This window comes from Peromyscus leucopus, chromosome 7 (genome assembly GCF_004664715.2).
Source record: "Peromyscus leucopus breed LL Stock chromosome 7, UCI_PerLeu_2.1, whole genome shotgun sequence".
In the NCBI taxonomy this organism is placed as follows: Eukaryota; Metazoa; Chordata; class Mammalia; order Rodentia; family Cricetidae; genus Peromyscus; species Peromyscus leucopus.
The window spans coordinates 17,144,050-17,159,170 of NC_051069.1; the positions used below are offsets into that span (position 1 = coordinate 17,144,050).

A 15,121-nucleotide genomic window follows, 5' to 3' on the forward strand; every position below is an offset into this window, starting at 1 on the left:
AAGCCTGTGGGGCATCTTCTTAATTAGTGATTGATGGGAGAGGGCCTATCCTATCCTGGGCAGTGCCACACTCGGGCTGGTGGCCCTGGATTCTGTAAGAAAGCAGGCCGAGCAAGCCATGAGGAACACAGCAAGCCAGTAAGCAGCGCTCCTCCATGGGCTCTGCATCAGCTCCTGCCCCGGGTTCCGGCACCGCTTGAGTTCCTCCCTTGCTTCCCTCTGTGATGGACTGTTGCCCGGAAGTGTAAGCAGAACGAACCCTTTCCTCCCCGAGTTGCTTTTGGTCATAGTCAACATCAGAGCAACAGTCACCCTGAGACACTACTTGACAGTCTTGCAATAATGGTCAATCTGGCCTGTGACAGTGCCTTAGAAGACAGGGCTGATGCTGTGCTTGAAGGCTTGAGGTAGCTTCACAGACTGACTTTCCCACTCTGCTTTTTAATCAGTATCTTTTCTGTTTTTCTCCCTTTTATTAAACATAGATTCTTTTCTCACACAATAGACTCTGAATACATTTTTCTTTCCTTCCCCTCCTCCCAGTTTCTCCTCACCTCCTCTTCCATCCAGATCCACTCCCTTTCTATCTCTCATTAGAAAAGAACAGGCTTCTAAGACATAGCAACAAAATGTAACAAAGTAAAATACAGTAAGATAAAACAAAACCATCTATCAAAGTTGGACAGTCCAAAGCAACAGAAAAGTCATCATAGAGCCTCCATCCAGTACCTGATGGAAGCAGATGCAGAGATCCACAGCCAAGCACCAGGCTGAGCTCCAGGAGTCCAATGGAAGAGAGGGAAGAGGGATTCTATGAGCAAAGGGCTCTAAGATCACGACAGGAAAACCTACAGAGACAACTGAACCAAGCTAGTGGGAATTCTGAACTTTAGACCAACAGTTGTGGAGCCTCCATGGGACTGGACTAGACCCTCTGCATAAGTGAGACAGTTGAGTAGCTTGGTCTGTTTGAGGGGCCCCCTGGCAGTGTGATCAGGATCCATCTCTGGTGCATGAGCTGGCTTTTTGGAGCCCACTACCTATGGTGGGACATCTTGCACAGCCTTGATGCAGGAGAGAGGGCTTGGACCTGCTGCAGCTGAAAGTACCAGGCTTTGCTGACTCCCCATGGGGGGCCTTACCTGTTTGGAGGAGGGGGTGGGGGTTGGGTTGGGGGGAAAGGCTGGCGGGGGTGGGGGAGCAGGAGGAGGGAAGAGAGAAGGATCTGTGGTTAGTATGTAAAATGAATAAAAGAAATCTCTTAATAAAGGAAAAAAAGCAACAGAAAAATAAAAATGCCCCAAGAGACAGCACAAGAATCAGAGTCCCATTCATTCATACTTTCAGAAGTCCCATAAAAATACTAAACTGAAAGTATTATGCAGAGGACCTGGTGCCAACTGGTATAAGGCCCTGGGATTGCTGCTTCAGTCTCTGAATTCATATGAGCTTTGCTCAGTGGTTTTAGAGGGTCTTGTTCTCTTGGTTTCTTCTGTCTCCTCTGTCTCCGTCACTCCTGCCCCCTCTTCCTTGGGATTCCCTGAGCTCTAAGGGGGATGATTTGATGGAGACATCTCATTTAGAGCTGTGTGTTCCAAAGTCTGTATCTCTCTGCATAATGTCTGGCTGTGGGTCTCTGTATTTGTTCCCATCTGCTGTAGGAGGAAGCCTCTCTGATGATGGGTGAATAAGGCACTGATCTAATCATCATTTCTATTTGGTTTTGGAGAGATTTGCTGATCTGGTTTGTTGGGATCTACTTGTTCATGGCCTTGGTCTCTGGTAACACCACCACTGAACCAAAGCCTTCAATACCTGGGCCTTTGGGGAAATTAAAATTTTAAGCTACTGCAGGTTGTAGTGATGTCAGCAGGATTTGCAGCAGGGAAATCCTTAGTGACTTTGGAAAGAATGGGCAGAAACCAAAGTGCACTAAGTCCAGACCTGAATAGTAATTGAAGTAGTGGAGATATCTTGTAAATTGCTCATGGGAATAAGAGAAGATGATTAATAAGAGAAACAACACCCTGACCATCATTTATGTTGTACTATGACCTTTCTGTTCCCATTTGATGTTTTTATTATTCGTGTTTCCTCCCATATCAAGAACATTCCCGCCCCCCCGGATGTTTTTCTGGGGAAGATCTATTTTGTTCATTATTAACTCTAAGCAGTTAGTGTATCTAACATGGCAGGTGCTTCATAACTAGTTGTCAGACAAGTGAACGAATGGGTTTTCCAAGAAACCAAGAGAGAGGACCTAGAAGGAACCACTAATATAGTGTTCACCTGTTTCCACAGCTCTTGCACTCCTGAAAGTGAGGTAGACTTCAGCACCCATTGGTTTCCCACCTGCTGTGGGTAAGAAGGGTGAGGGACGTTAGAAGCTCAGCGTCAGCTGGATGAAAAGTAGCCAGGAATATTCCCTTGATACTATGATGTGCACAATCTCTTTTCCATTTAGTTTAGAACTGTGGTTTAAATATCGACACATATTCATCTTGTGCTTACCGCGTCTTCGGAATAGCTTCAACATATCTGTTAGGTCTTTGTACTTGGCTCCTTGGATCCAAGTCTGGCACAGGACGTCTGAAACAAGCCTTAGAATGCAGGTTCAGCTCCAGGTGCTTTTGTGAAACAGTCACGCACAGATTTATCAAGAGGACCTGCTAGGTCCTTCATATGTGGACTCTGGTGATAAGACAGGCAGGGGGGAAGGCTGAATCTGAGAAAGGGGCCCGTGTGGCCAGAAGCCGAGGACTATCAATGCAAGGAAAAAGAACAGCTTTGGGGAAAGTAAGCGCTGAGTAAACGCTTCACTTTTCCCAGGCGTGAGCCCGGATGCGCCTGCGCGAATCGCCCGGGCCAGCCTAGGGGGCGGGGCTAGGCTTGGGCTGGCGTCACGTGGTGCGCAGGCCATCCGCCCCGCCCGGTTCCCGGCGGCCGCCCCGCCCCACCCCGCCCCTTTCCCGCCGGGACATTGGGAGCCGCCCCGAAGTGCGCAGGGCGGCCCGGGTAAGTGTCCGCGAGGGGCGCGCGTCTCCTCGCCCCGGACGGGCCCCAGAGGGGCGCGGGCAGCCTGTGTTGCGGGGCTGAGGGGACAAGATGGCGGCGGAGCACCCTTCCACCTCCTCAGGCACCTGGGCGTGGGGCCGGGGAGGGGAGCCGTGGGGGTTGACCGAGGAGGCCCGGCTGGGGTGGCGAGGGTCCAGCCGGCCCTCAGCCCCACTGGGCTGTGAGGGTCTTGGGACCGTGAGCTCCGTCGGGGCCGGGAGCGAGCCCGGGCCAGGATGCTGTCTCTAGCAGGTAGTGCAGGCTTCTGGCATGCCCCTGCCGCGGGGTCCTCAGGAGCTGCTTGCCTGCCTGCTTTTGGCAGTTGACCGCTTCAGCATCTTTTCCGCCAGGGGTTGGCCACACTCTCCATGAAACTTGATTCAGGTCTTAGCTTTCTCAGGGGAGCAGGGAGTGGGAGACATTTTTTTTTTTTCTTTTTTCTTTCCCATTTTACACATGTTTAACGTTGGGGCCTCAGGTGCAAAAGGAAGGCCTCTCACCTGAGAGCCTCCCGCCTCAGTGTCCTCACCCCAGTAATTTGTGAGCACCTCCCGTCTGCTCAGGTTTGCTCAAGGAAGCAGGTTAGAGTCAGCAGCTGACTGCAGAGAGCTTTGAACTTGTTAGAAAGCAGCCAGAAAATTGCTCCCCATTCAGCACCTGCTGCTGTCAAGAGGCTCCCTCTGAAGAGGGCCCGTCAGCCCTAGGGCTGCTTCCTGCTGGTGGGCGACTGTATCTCTCAAGTGTGCCAAGTTATTGTTCACGAAATAGCAATTCACTACAATTATCTTTCCGAACACATAATGATTCCTTATGTATGTACTACAATTTACAGATTTTTTTTTTTCATCAGCATCGTATGGGGGAAGAAGGAGACAAGTGATGTGGACATTTATAAATAGGGAACCTGGGGCTCAAAGAGATTGTGACTTACCCAGATCACTTCTGGTGATGTGTTAGAATCCCGAGTTAAGGTTGATAAGCACAGCACTAACCCACCCTGGCCTATGTTGGTGCTTTGCATTGGTATTTTTTTTAATGTTAACCATGACTTTCTGCAAAATGCTTGCAGATTGACTTAAGCACACTGAAATGACTTGAGAGTGTTCACTGATATCTATCTTTAATAGAGTCATTTTTAAGTGGCACTTGGGACATGGCGTTGGTGGGAGAAAGTGGGGTGTGGTGGCTTGGAAGGCCAGAGTCTCAAGTGCACCTTGTCCTTCAGCTTCCCTCATTTGGATACCATCCACCTCATAAAATTGTTACCAGCAGAAAAGGATTGTTTCTGTAAAGAACCGCATAGCAAGCCGTCAGCAAATGCCCCGTTCCTGCTCTTTTCCCCATTCCCTTGAGCTGCATTTGTAAAATTCTCCGAGTTAGTCTGCTGGACTTCTGTAACAAAAGACCTTACTTAAACTGAGGAGTGTATAGAGACCAGGGGTTGATTTCTCACGGTTCCGGTTGGGGAAGTCCAAGATGAAGGTGCTAGCTGATTCTGTGTTTAGTGATGACCTACTTTCTGGTTTTAGATGACACTTTCTATACCCCCACATGAGGAGGGACAGAGGTCTTCCTTTAACCTCTCATATAAGGGTATTAATCCCGTTTATGAAGACCCTTGCTCTTAATTACCTCCCCAAGTGTTTACCTATTACTGTTACCTCAGAAGCTAGGATTTCAATATGAATTTTGAGGAGACACATGTAGCAGTATACATCTGTAGCCACACTACTAGGGTGATGGTGGTTGTGGCGGAGACAGGTAGATTCCAGGGACTTGATGACCAGCCAGGCTAGCTGAGTAGAGAACTGCAGATTCAGTGAGAGACCTTGTCTCCAAAAACCAAAACCAGTGGACAGTGAACCTTTGGCCTTCGTGTTTGCCCATATGTACACATAAATAATAAGGTAGAGAGTGACTGAATAAACATCTGACATTAACCTATGGCATCCACACACACATACATGCATACCCACACACATATACATGCTTGTACACACAGTGTATGCTGTTATATGCTAGGTAATATAACAGTCTTCACTAATGGTACAATATCAATACTGTGGAATTATCATTTTTGAAACTGTAGACATAAAAATTACAAATGGCTGTGGCTGGAAAAATGGCTCAGAGGATCAAGAGCACCATTTGCTCTTCTAGAGGAAATGAACCAGGTTCAATTCCCAGCAATCACATGATGGTTCATCACCAGTTCTGGGGGATCTGACACCCTCTTCTGGTCTCCTCATGCACCGGACATGCAAATAGTACATAGACAAACACCTGTACACATAAAATAATAAAATGAAAAATTGAAAATACTGCAAGTGGCTTGTTTAATAAAAATTAAGTCCATGTAATTCTTTTTGCATTTTTTTTCTTTCTGGGCGATGTAACTTTTTTTACAAGCATTTTTGGCTAAGTCTTGCTTAGTACTGTGCTGGTTAGTTTTTTTTTTTTTTTTGTCAGCTTGATTAGTCATCTGGGAAGGGGGAATCTAAATTGAGAAAATTCCTCCATCACATTGGCCTGTAGACAAGTCTATGGGACATTTTCTTAATTGATGATAGATGTGAGAGAGCCCAGCCCACTGCTTATGGTGCCACCCTTAGACAGGTGGTCCCTGGTAGTGCAGAAAAGCTAGCTGAGACAGCCAGGAGAGGCAAGCCAGTAAGCAGCTTTCTTTGTACCCTCTGCTTCAGTTCCTGCATCCAGGCTGAATCCATTGTGACTTTCCTTCATGACAGACTGTAAACTTTAAGCTGAAATCCACCCACCCCAAGTTGCTTTTGGTCAGCTATCTTATTACACGAAGAGAAAACAAACTCAAGACAGTGAAAAAATATCTGAGTCCAGTGCTGGAGCTACCCTTAGTAAAAGAGAATTCCCTCTCCGACAGAGAGGATTTCATGAATGTTGCTAAGTAGCTTCTCCCCCCCCCTTTTTTTAAAATCTACTGATGTAGGTTGAAGCCAGAGGCCAAGCTCAGTTGCCATTCCTCAGGAGCTGGCCACTTTATTTTTTGAGACAGGGCCTTTTGCTGGGACCTGGGCCTTGCTTAACTGGTTAGACAGGGTAGCTGGTCAGCAAGTCTCAGTAATCCTATTTGTGTTTCCCTGATCCTGGTTTATAACTGTGGGTAACCATACTTGGGCTTTTTCAATGGGTACTGAGAGTTGAAATCAGTGGCTCATGTTTGATGCTATTGCTTGTGTGGCAAACACCTCACTGGCTGAGGTATCATTCCAGCACATTTCTGGTCTCATGAGACAGGTCTTTGTAGCTCAGACTGACCTTAAATTTAAATAGTGGGTTTCTTGTGTATTTTGAAAGCTTGCAAAAGTAGAGAATGAACTGCTATATATCAGTCTTTTTGAGCAATCTACACGATTGATATTTTTCCATAAAAGACAACCATGTCCCCATTTTATTTGTAAAAATTTTAGTATATGTTGGCCTGCTTTTGAAGAAAGAGGTGGTGCTGCTGTTTTCAGTTGGCCAAGCCATATTGACAGGAAAAAATACTTCTCGGTTGATTTATTCATGGCAGTATGTACTGAAGCAATTGAAAAACTCTTTAAACAATAAGGAATTACGAAGTTTCTGTATTACTTTTAAAGATATTCATTTTTGCTCTAATATACTTAGTTTGTACTTACCAAAAATGTGAAAAATTATTGATAGCTTTTGAATTTATCTATAACAGTGTTAAGTACCAAACTCAGGAAAACATTCAGACTTTCTTTTTTTTTTCTTTTTTTTTTTTTGGTTTTTCGAGACATGGTTTCTCCGTGTAGCTTTGCGCCTTTCCTGGGACTCACTTGGTAGCCCAGGCTGGCCTCGAACTCACAGAGATCCGCCTGGCTCTGCCTCCCGAGTGCTGGGATTAAAGGCGTGCGCCACCACCGCCCGGCTCAGACTTTCTTTTTTTAAAGAAAGAATTATTTTTATTCTTTGAAGTTTTTTTAAAAACTACAACTTACTTTGATCATATTCATCACCTGTTCCCCTAATACCTCCCAGATCAACTCACCTCCTTATTACCCCCTCAATTTTGTATCCTCTTTAAAACTTTTTTTAAGTTAAAGAGGCTAAGAGATACTTTATTCTAGAACCAAATGTGACTGACAGTGTGTTTCTTTTTAATAACCCACTGACTCCAATTTGTGCTGCCTGTAACTCCTAGGCTTGGGGCCATCTACTGCAGTGGGGTTGAGCTATACCCTTAAAGAAAACTGGCTCTCCCACACCCAGAAGCCACTGAGTGATCATAGCTCCTCAGTTAGGATGGGGAGCCCATGGCCCTCTTCCCACCCTGTGCTAGCGTGTTGACTGGCTTTGTGTTGTTCAGTTTGCCTGCGGGCAACCACAGCTGCTGTGAGTGTGCCCTGTCCAAACGATACAGTTTTGCCTCAGACCTTCCTGACCTCTAATCCCAGCTGAATACTAACCCATGGATTTGCCTTACCAGATATAGCACACTAATAAAATCATATAATACGTGGTCTGTTGTATCTTGCTACTTCTGTTTGGCACATTTTAAAGAATTGTTTATATGACAGCATGTACTAGCACTTCACTCCTTTTTATGAGTAACTAGCATTCTATTGTGTAGGCATCCCCCATTTTATTTACCTGTTGGACAATCCTTGGTCATTTGTATGTTTTTATTTGTAGTTGTTAGGGCAGTGCTGCTGTGGGCATTCTTGTGTAAGTTTTGTGTGGTCTCGTGTGTTCATTTCCTGTGAGTGGCTGTAGGAGTGGAATTACTGGGTATGGTGACTCACGAGGAACGGCCAGATGCTGTACTCGGTCAGCTGTACCAGTTTGCATTCCCACTGCAGTGTGTGAGGAAGGTTCCATTTTCTCCATTTCCTTTGACATTCTAGTCCTGTCTTTTTGACTGTAGATAGCTGAGTGATGGGAAGTGATACCTCATTGTGGTTTTGATTTGTTTACCTAATGGCTAGTGATTTGAACATCTTTTCTTGTACTTGTTAGTCATTTAAATATCTCTTTTGCAGAAATGAGGACATGGCCCTTTAACCTACATACTGCTACTGTTTTAATTTGAAATGTGTTCCACTCTTGTGCTGTCTTTGAATTCTTTTTTAAAGACTATATCATTGAAGGGATTGCTTCCCAGGAATTCTTGCAATCTTGAGATGCTGTATTGTGAAGCACATATCACCTACTCATGTTTATTAGTGTACACATTGTAGTAGTTTTCCTTTTGTTCAAAGAACTATCTTGAATTTTCCCAGAAGAAAGAAAATTTGAATTTTTTTTTGAGACAAGGTTTTGCTTTGTAGCCCAGACTACCCTCTTATTCAGAATTCTGCCTCAGCGTCATGACTTATTTCCATTTGGAGGCAGAGGTAATAATCTACTAAGTGCCAAACGGAACAGCAGTGCTTGAGGCATGATGGTGAGATTTGGGAGTAAATCAGGATCTGGTAGAACTTAAGAGATTATGATTCCATTCTGAGCCATTATTCTTATTTTGTAATTTAAAAGTATATTTAAATTTAATAATTTCAGCCTTTGGTGTTTTGTAATTGTGGTATAGTTATAATTCAGAAAATCAGGAAACTTCATGAACAGCCACTCATAATTTCTGTATTGTACAGTTATCAGGGTTTGAATAGTGGTTCTGGGCTGTCAGGTTCTTCACATAAAATTTCTTTAAATTTGAAAATAAACCTACAGGGTAGATATTTCTATTCCCTTTGTCTAACTGTGAACTCTTAAAAAAACAATTAGATAACTTTCCTAAAGGTTGTGTAATGTGTACATGGCAGCCTTGGAGTATGTATGAGTCTGACTGTAGAGATCACATTTTCCTCAGTATGCCCTTTGGATGTCTGCTCTGTTTTCCAGTGGGTACCACATTCTTCATATTCTTCATATTAGTTCATATGGTCATAGGATTTGGTGTCTGCTTGCAAAGTGTGTGTCCTCTAAAGCTGTCTTTATTGGGAAGGCGTGTAGAGTTCACAGCTTCACAGACTGGTTGGAATGACTGAAAGGAGGTATTTCTTCGTAACCAGTGAGCCGTGCAATGCTGCAGTCTTTCTTTCCTGCTGTAGGGGAGAGGTCTTCAGTTGTTGATACTGACCTCAGGGTCTTGAAATGGGAGAGGAGTGGGAGAAAGAGGAAAACATTTATCATGTACTGGGTTTTCTGTAATATTTCAGAAATTATTTGGGCATCTATGTGTCATCTGGTGGAAATTTCCACTCTAGCACACTACCACTTAACTTTGTAAAGTAGATGTTATTTTATATTATGAAAGAAAATAAGTCCTGAGGGAATAACATATCCAAAGTTACATAATTATGATTCCAGTGAACAGCTAAATTGGAAGTCGGTCCCACAGTATATTCTTCCCTACTGTATGGGTTTATTTCAGAGTATAAACTGTGAACCAATAATCCACATGTAAAGCATTTCTTTTTTTTTTTTCCCTGTGATTTCATTTTATGTGTATGGTTGTTTTGCTTGTATGTGTGCTATGCACCACATTCCTGCATTGCCTACAGAAGCCAGAAGAGGGCACTGGTTCCCCTGGAACTGGAGTTACAAATGGTTCTAAGTCTCTATATGGGTGCTGGGAATTGAACCTGGGTCCTCTGGAAGAGGAAATAGTGCACTTAACTGCTGAGCCTTCTCTCTAGCCCATTTGTAGAATATTTCTATCCTTCCAGGAAGTTCCTTCCTGCTCCTTCTCAGTCCCTCCAACCAGCTCAACAGCCTCCTTCTCCTTTTCTTAGCTAAGATTACTTTTGCCTAATATGTAGCTTCATATAAACAGAATCATTGGATACTCGCTTGCCATTTCTTTCTGTGGGTGCAATATCTGGTATTCCTCTGTTATGTGTATAAGTAGTTCATTCCATTCTGTGAGTAGCATTCTGTTACATGGATATACTACAATTTGATTATTCTTCTGTTGATGGATATTTGAATCATTGCCAGTTTGGAGCTATTATGTATAAAATGGTTTTGAACATTTTCTATAGATTTTTGTGTGAAAAATATTGTTATTTTTTGGGGGAGGAACATAAATATTCAGCCTTCATTTTATAGAAGAGAACACTGCTACAAAGGTTAAATGACTTCTTTTAAAATGTTTCTCTTTAATATCATATATGCATATGATGTGTTATGATTAAATTCACTCTTCTTTTTTTCTACTCAAATTCTTTCCCTGTTCTTTTCCCTCCCAACTACATGTGCTCTCTTTTTAAAGATACCCATGGAGTCCATTTAGTGCTGCCTGTTTGTACAGATGGGTGGCTCCATCTACTGGAGCATGCGTAGTCTTTCAGGGTCTACATCTCTGAAGAAAATTGACTTTTCCTTCCTTAGCAGCCACCGTTTGTCAGTATATCCTCAAACAGGGGTGGGACTTCATGAGCCCCTCCTATTTTGATGTTGGGACTTTGGGTGGCTTGATTTTGTGCATTGATATGTGCTCCAAACAGCCGTGAGTTCATGTTCCCAACTACATTGCATGACTTCTTAATGTCCTATAGCTAGAGCCAGTGAGGAAAAGTATGAGTGTATGTGTGTACTTTATGTGTGTGTGTGTGTGTGTGTGTGTGTGTGTGTGTGTGTGTAAATAAAACTAGTCTATGAGTTCAGATTAAGATCTCTATCAGCTGGGATTTAAAAATGTAGGCTTCATGAATGGGGGGAATGGCTTTACAGGTAGAACGCTTGCTTGATCTGTGAAAGGCCATAGGTCTGATCCCCAGCACTGCAAAAGAAAAAACAAACAAAGAAAATACGTTATCTTCATGAAGATGACTTTTGAGCTGTGTTTGAAGAATTGGTAGCCTTTAAAAAGTTTTTTAATTACACTTGTGTGTGTGTGTATATGTGTACACACACACACACACACACACATACACACACACACACACACTTCTTCAGTCATCCTCACACTTGCATGCATGGGCAGAGATCAGAGGATAAAGTTGTCAGAGTTGATTCTCTTTTTCTACCATACGGGTACTAGGAATCCAGCTCTGTTCTTCAGACTTGGCAGCAAGTGCCAAGGGAATGATGCCAACCACAGTGGGTTGGGTTTTCCCACTTAATTCAGATAATCCTGCACAGATTTGTGTGCAGTCCAAACCAGGGTATACAATCCCCAAATTGAGACTGTCTTCCTAGTGATTCTAGGTTGGGTCAAGTTGACAATTAAAGCTAACCATCACAGAATATTTAAGATCTAAACTCTTAGGTGTTTTCAAGTATTAGCATTAACCATAGTGTCTATGTTGTACAATAAGCTTCTAGCATTTTTTCAGAATCCTCAAGAAACTTTGTGCCATTTAATTTTGTATTTTCCTAGGGTTTTTTTTTTTTTCCTCTGTCTCTCTCCAGTCTTCTAGTTCCTGGCTGTTACCATTCTGCACTCTGCTTCTGTGAGATCAATTACTTTATATTTCACAAATAAGTAAAATCATACAGTATTTATTTTTCTGTGCTTGGCTTTTTTTCTTAGCATAATATGCTCCAGATTAATCTGTGTTGTTAAAAATCACAAGATTTTTTTTTTTTTTTTTTTTTTTTTTTTTTTTTTTGGTTTTTCAAGACAGGGTTTCTCTGTGTAGCTTTGCGCCTTTCCTGGAACTCACTTGGTAGCCCAGGCTGGCCTCGAACTCACAGAGATCCTCCTGGCTCTGCCTCCCGAGTGCTGGGATTAAAGGCGTGCGCCACCACCACCCGGCCACAAGATTTTTTTGAAAGGTTAAAAACTATACCACAACCCCACAAAAACAGCACATTTTCTTTATGTAACCATCCATTGACAGACACTTGGTTTGATTATCTTGGATATTGTGAGTAAAGCTGAAAAGAAGATGCAATATATTTAATATTATTTAATTTCTTTTAGATACTTACTAGAAGTGATTGTTGGATCATATAGTAATTTTAAAAATATTTTAAGGAACCTCCATTCTGTTTTCCATAAAGGCCGTACTAATTTACATTCCCTACAATGGTGTAAATGGCTTCTTTTTCTCCTAGCATCTTTGAGAAAAATACCACTTAATCCTGGAATATGATTTTCTTGATGTGTTGTTTGGAGTCAGTAGTTGTAAGAGTTCTTACATCTGTATTCATTAGGTATGTTGGTTTGTAGTCTTCTTCCTTCATCTTTCCTTCCTCTTCATATGTTTGCCCTTCGAATCAGGATAATGTTGGTGTCATGGACTGAGGTTGGAATGATTCTCTTCCAGATTTTTCGAATAGTTTGATAATTCATAGAAGTTTTCTTTAACAGTTTGGTGCAATTCAGCAGTAAAACCATCTGGTCCTGGGCTTTTCTTTGTTGGGAAGCTTTTTAATTCAATCTCATCACTCATTATTGATCTGTTCAGGTTTTCTGTGTTCTTATGATTCTGTTCAGGTAGGTTTTAAGTGTCTATAGATGTATTCGCTCTTCTAGGTTTTCTAGGGTGTTCATAGTAGTACTCAGTGATCTTTTGTATTTACCATGGGATCTGTTGTAATGTCATTTCTGTTTTGTGTTCTCTCTCTCTCTTCTTGATTAGTCTGGATCTAAAAGTTTCATCAATTTACCTACAAAAACCCAAGTCTTGCTGGCACACTCCTGTACCCTAGCCCTTTGATAGTGGTGGTAGGTGGATCAGAAGTTCAAGGTCATCTGTGGCTACATAGATTTTCTAACCTGAAACTTTTAAATAAAAAATTTATTAATTTTTGTTTTATGTTTATAAGTGTTTGCCTGCAGGTATGCATCATGTGTGTTACTGCAGAGGCCAGAAGTGGGTGTCAGATAACCTAGAACTGGACTCACAGGGGACTGTGAGTGTCATGTGATCTCTGGGAGCAAATCTGGGTCCTTTGCAAGAGCAATATGTTCTTACCTATAAGCCATGGCTCCAGACACCTGAAATGTTTCTTAATTTAATTAGATCAAGCAGGGTTTGGTTTTTTTTCCCCCCTTAATCTTGAGAATTTATGTATAGATCTGCCCTGGTTGTGGCTTTTTTTTTTTTTTTTTGTCAACTTGACACAAATCTATACAGTTTTGGCTAGAGCAATAGTTTTCAACCTGTGGGTCATGACCACTTTGGCAAACCTCTGTCTCCAAAAATATTTACATTACAGTTCATAACAGTAGCAAAATTACAGTTATGAAGTAGCAATGAAATAGATTTTATGGTTGGGAGTCAATACAACATGAGGAACTATATTGGTGGGTCTTATAGGAACATTGGGCTAGAAGAACCACTGGGCTGGAGGAACCTCAACTGAGAAAATACCTGCATCACATTGCCTATAGGCAAGTCTGTGGTGTAGCTAGAGTTTTCCTGCCTTGCCCACAGTCAGGACAAATCTCTGTCACCCGCCAGTCCCACAGCCACTCAGACCCAACCAAGTAAACACAGGGACTTATATTGCTTACAAACTGTATGACCATGGCAGACTTCTTGCTAACTGTTTTTATAGCTTAAATTAATCCATTTCCATAAATCTATACCTTGCCACGTGGCTCGTGGCTTACTGGCATCTTCACATGCTGCTTGTCATGGTGGCGGCTGGCAGTGACTCCCTCTGCCTTCCTCTTCTCTCATTTCTCCTCTCTGTTAGTCCCGCCTATACTTCCTGCCTGGCCACTGGCCAATCAGTGTTTTATTTATTGACCAATCAGAGCAATTTAACATACAGACCATCCCACAGCACTGTGGGGCATTTTCGTGATTAATGGTTGATGAGAAAGGGCCCAGCCTACTGGAAGATGGTGCCACTAGGTGGTATAAGAAAGCAGGCTGAGCAAGCAAGCCATGGGAAGGAAACCAGTAGGCAACAATCTTTTATGGCTTCTGTTTCAGTACCTGTTTCCAGGTTCCTGCCAAGTTTCTTAGTCTAATCAGACATTTTTCTCTTTCTTTTCAAACACTAGCTTGTAGATTCATTGATCTTATCTGTTTTTTAGACTTTTTTCATTCTTCTATTTTGATTTTTAGTTTCCTTTTTGATGTCTTTGAGTTTTGATCTTTTTCTAGATCCTTGGGTTGGGTAGTTAGATTATTTCTTTTTTCTTAAATAGGCATTCATTGTTTTAAAGTTTCCTTTTAGAACTGCTTTTACCATGTTTATATGTGTTTACTGCTTTAGAGGCAGTGGGACCTGTGAGGATGGAGCCAATAAGTGAGGCAGACTATAGTCTCATGCAATAGCTAACTTTATTCAGAGCATCAGACAATTTATACTCTGTGGGTTAAAAGAAGTCACATGATTAAAGTGTATAATTACAGGGGCAAGCCACACGTGGTGGGCGAGACACATATGGCAAAAACACACTTTTCCACAGAGGCATATAAATAAATATCAATAGCCAATCGTAATGAGTATTTTGAAGTAAATTCACTCCTATCTGCTACACCTGGGAGGGGCATGAAAAAACATTAAGAAAAAAAAAAACTGAGATCACAAGACTGTCTTGTCTTCTTGGAGTTTTCTCAGAAGCGCTTAAAATTCTCCTCACATAAATCCATTCTTGGACTTTGTTCTTGGACATGCTTTGCTATTTATATTTCCATTTTAGTTTATCCCAAGGTGTTTTATTATCTCTCCTTTGATTTCTTCTTTAACCTATAGATTTTTGGGGAATGCGTTGCTCAGTTTCTATATACTTGTGAATTTAAAATTTTTTTTCTCATCAATGATTTCTATAATAGTGTTATACCATCTGTGGTCTGAAAATTAATACCACTTAAAATCTTGAATTTATTAACATTTGTTTTGTGGCTTATCATATAATCTACCCTAGAAAATGTTACATTTGTGATTAAAAAATAGTGTGTATTTTGTTGTTGAGTGTAATATTCTAAATATGTTGGTTTAGTTCATTTGATCTGTAGTATTGTTCATGTTAACTTTTTTCTAAATGATTATATGTCCAGAGCTATCCTTTCTTAAAAGTTGGGTATTGAAATCCCTAGTATTAGATCACTGTAATTTTGTCTTCAATTCTGTTAACATTTGCCTATCTTTTTAGTTACTCCAAGTTTGGGATATATTT

General features: G+C 41.9%; 1 protein-coding gene across 2 annotated transcripts in view; it reads left to right on the forward strand.

Annotated features, from left to right (window-relative positions):
• The first annotated feature begins 2,915 nt into the window (after nucleotides 1-2,915).
• Scaper (S-phase cyclin A associated protein in the ER) overlaps nucleotides 2,916-15,121 on the forward strand; it is a 359,173-nt gene continuing 346,967 nt past the window's right edge. For both annotated transcript variants that reach the window (XM_028865018.2, XM_028865019.2), the window contains exon 1: nucleotides 2,916-3,015. The gene's annotated coding sequence lies outside the window, so the exon portion shown is untranslated. The remainder of the gene's footprint in view (nucleotides 3,016-15,121) is intronic.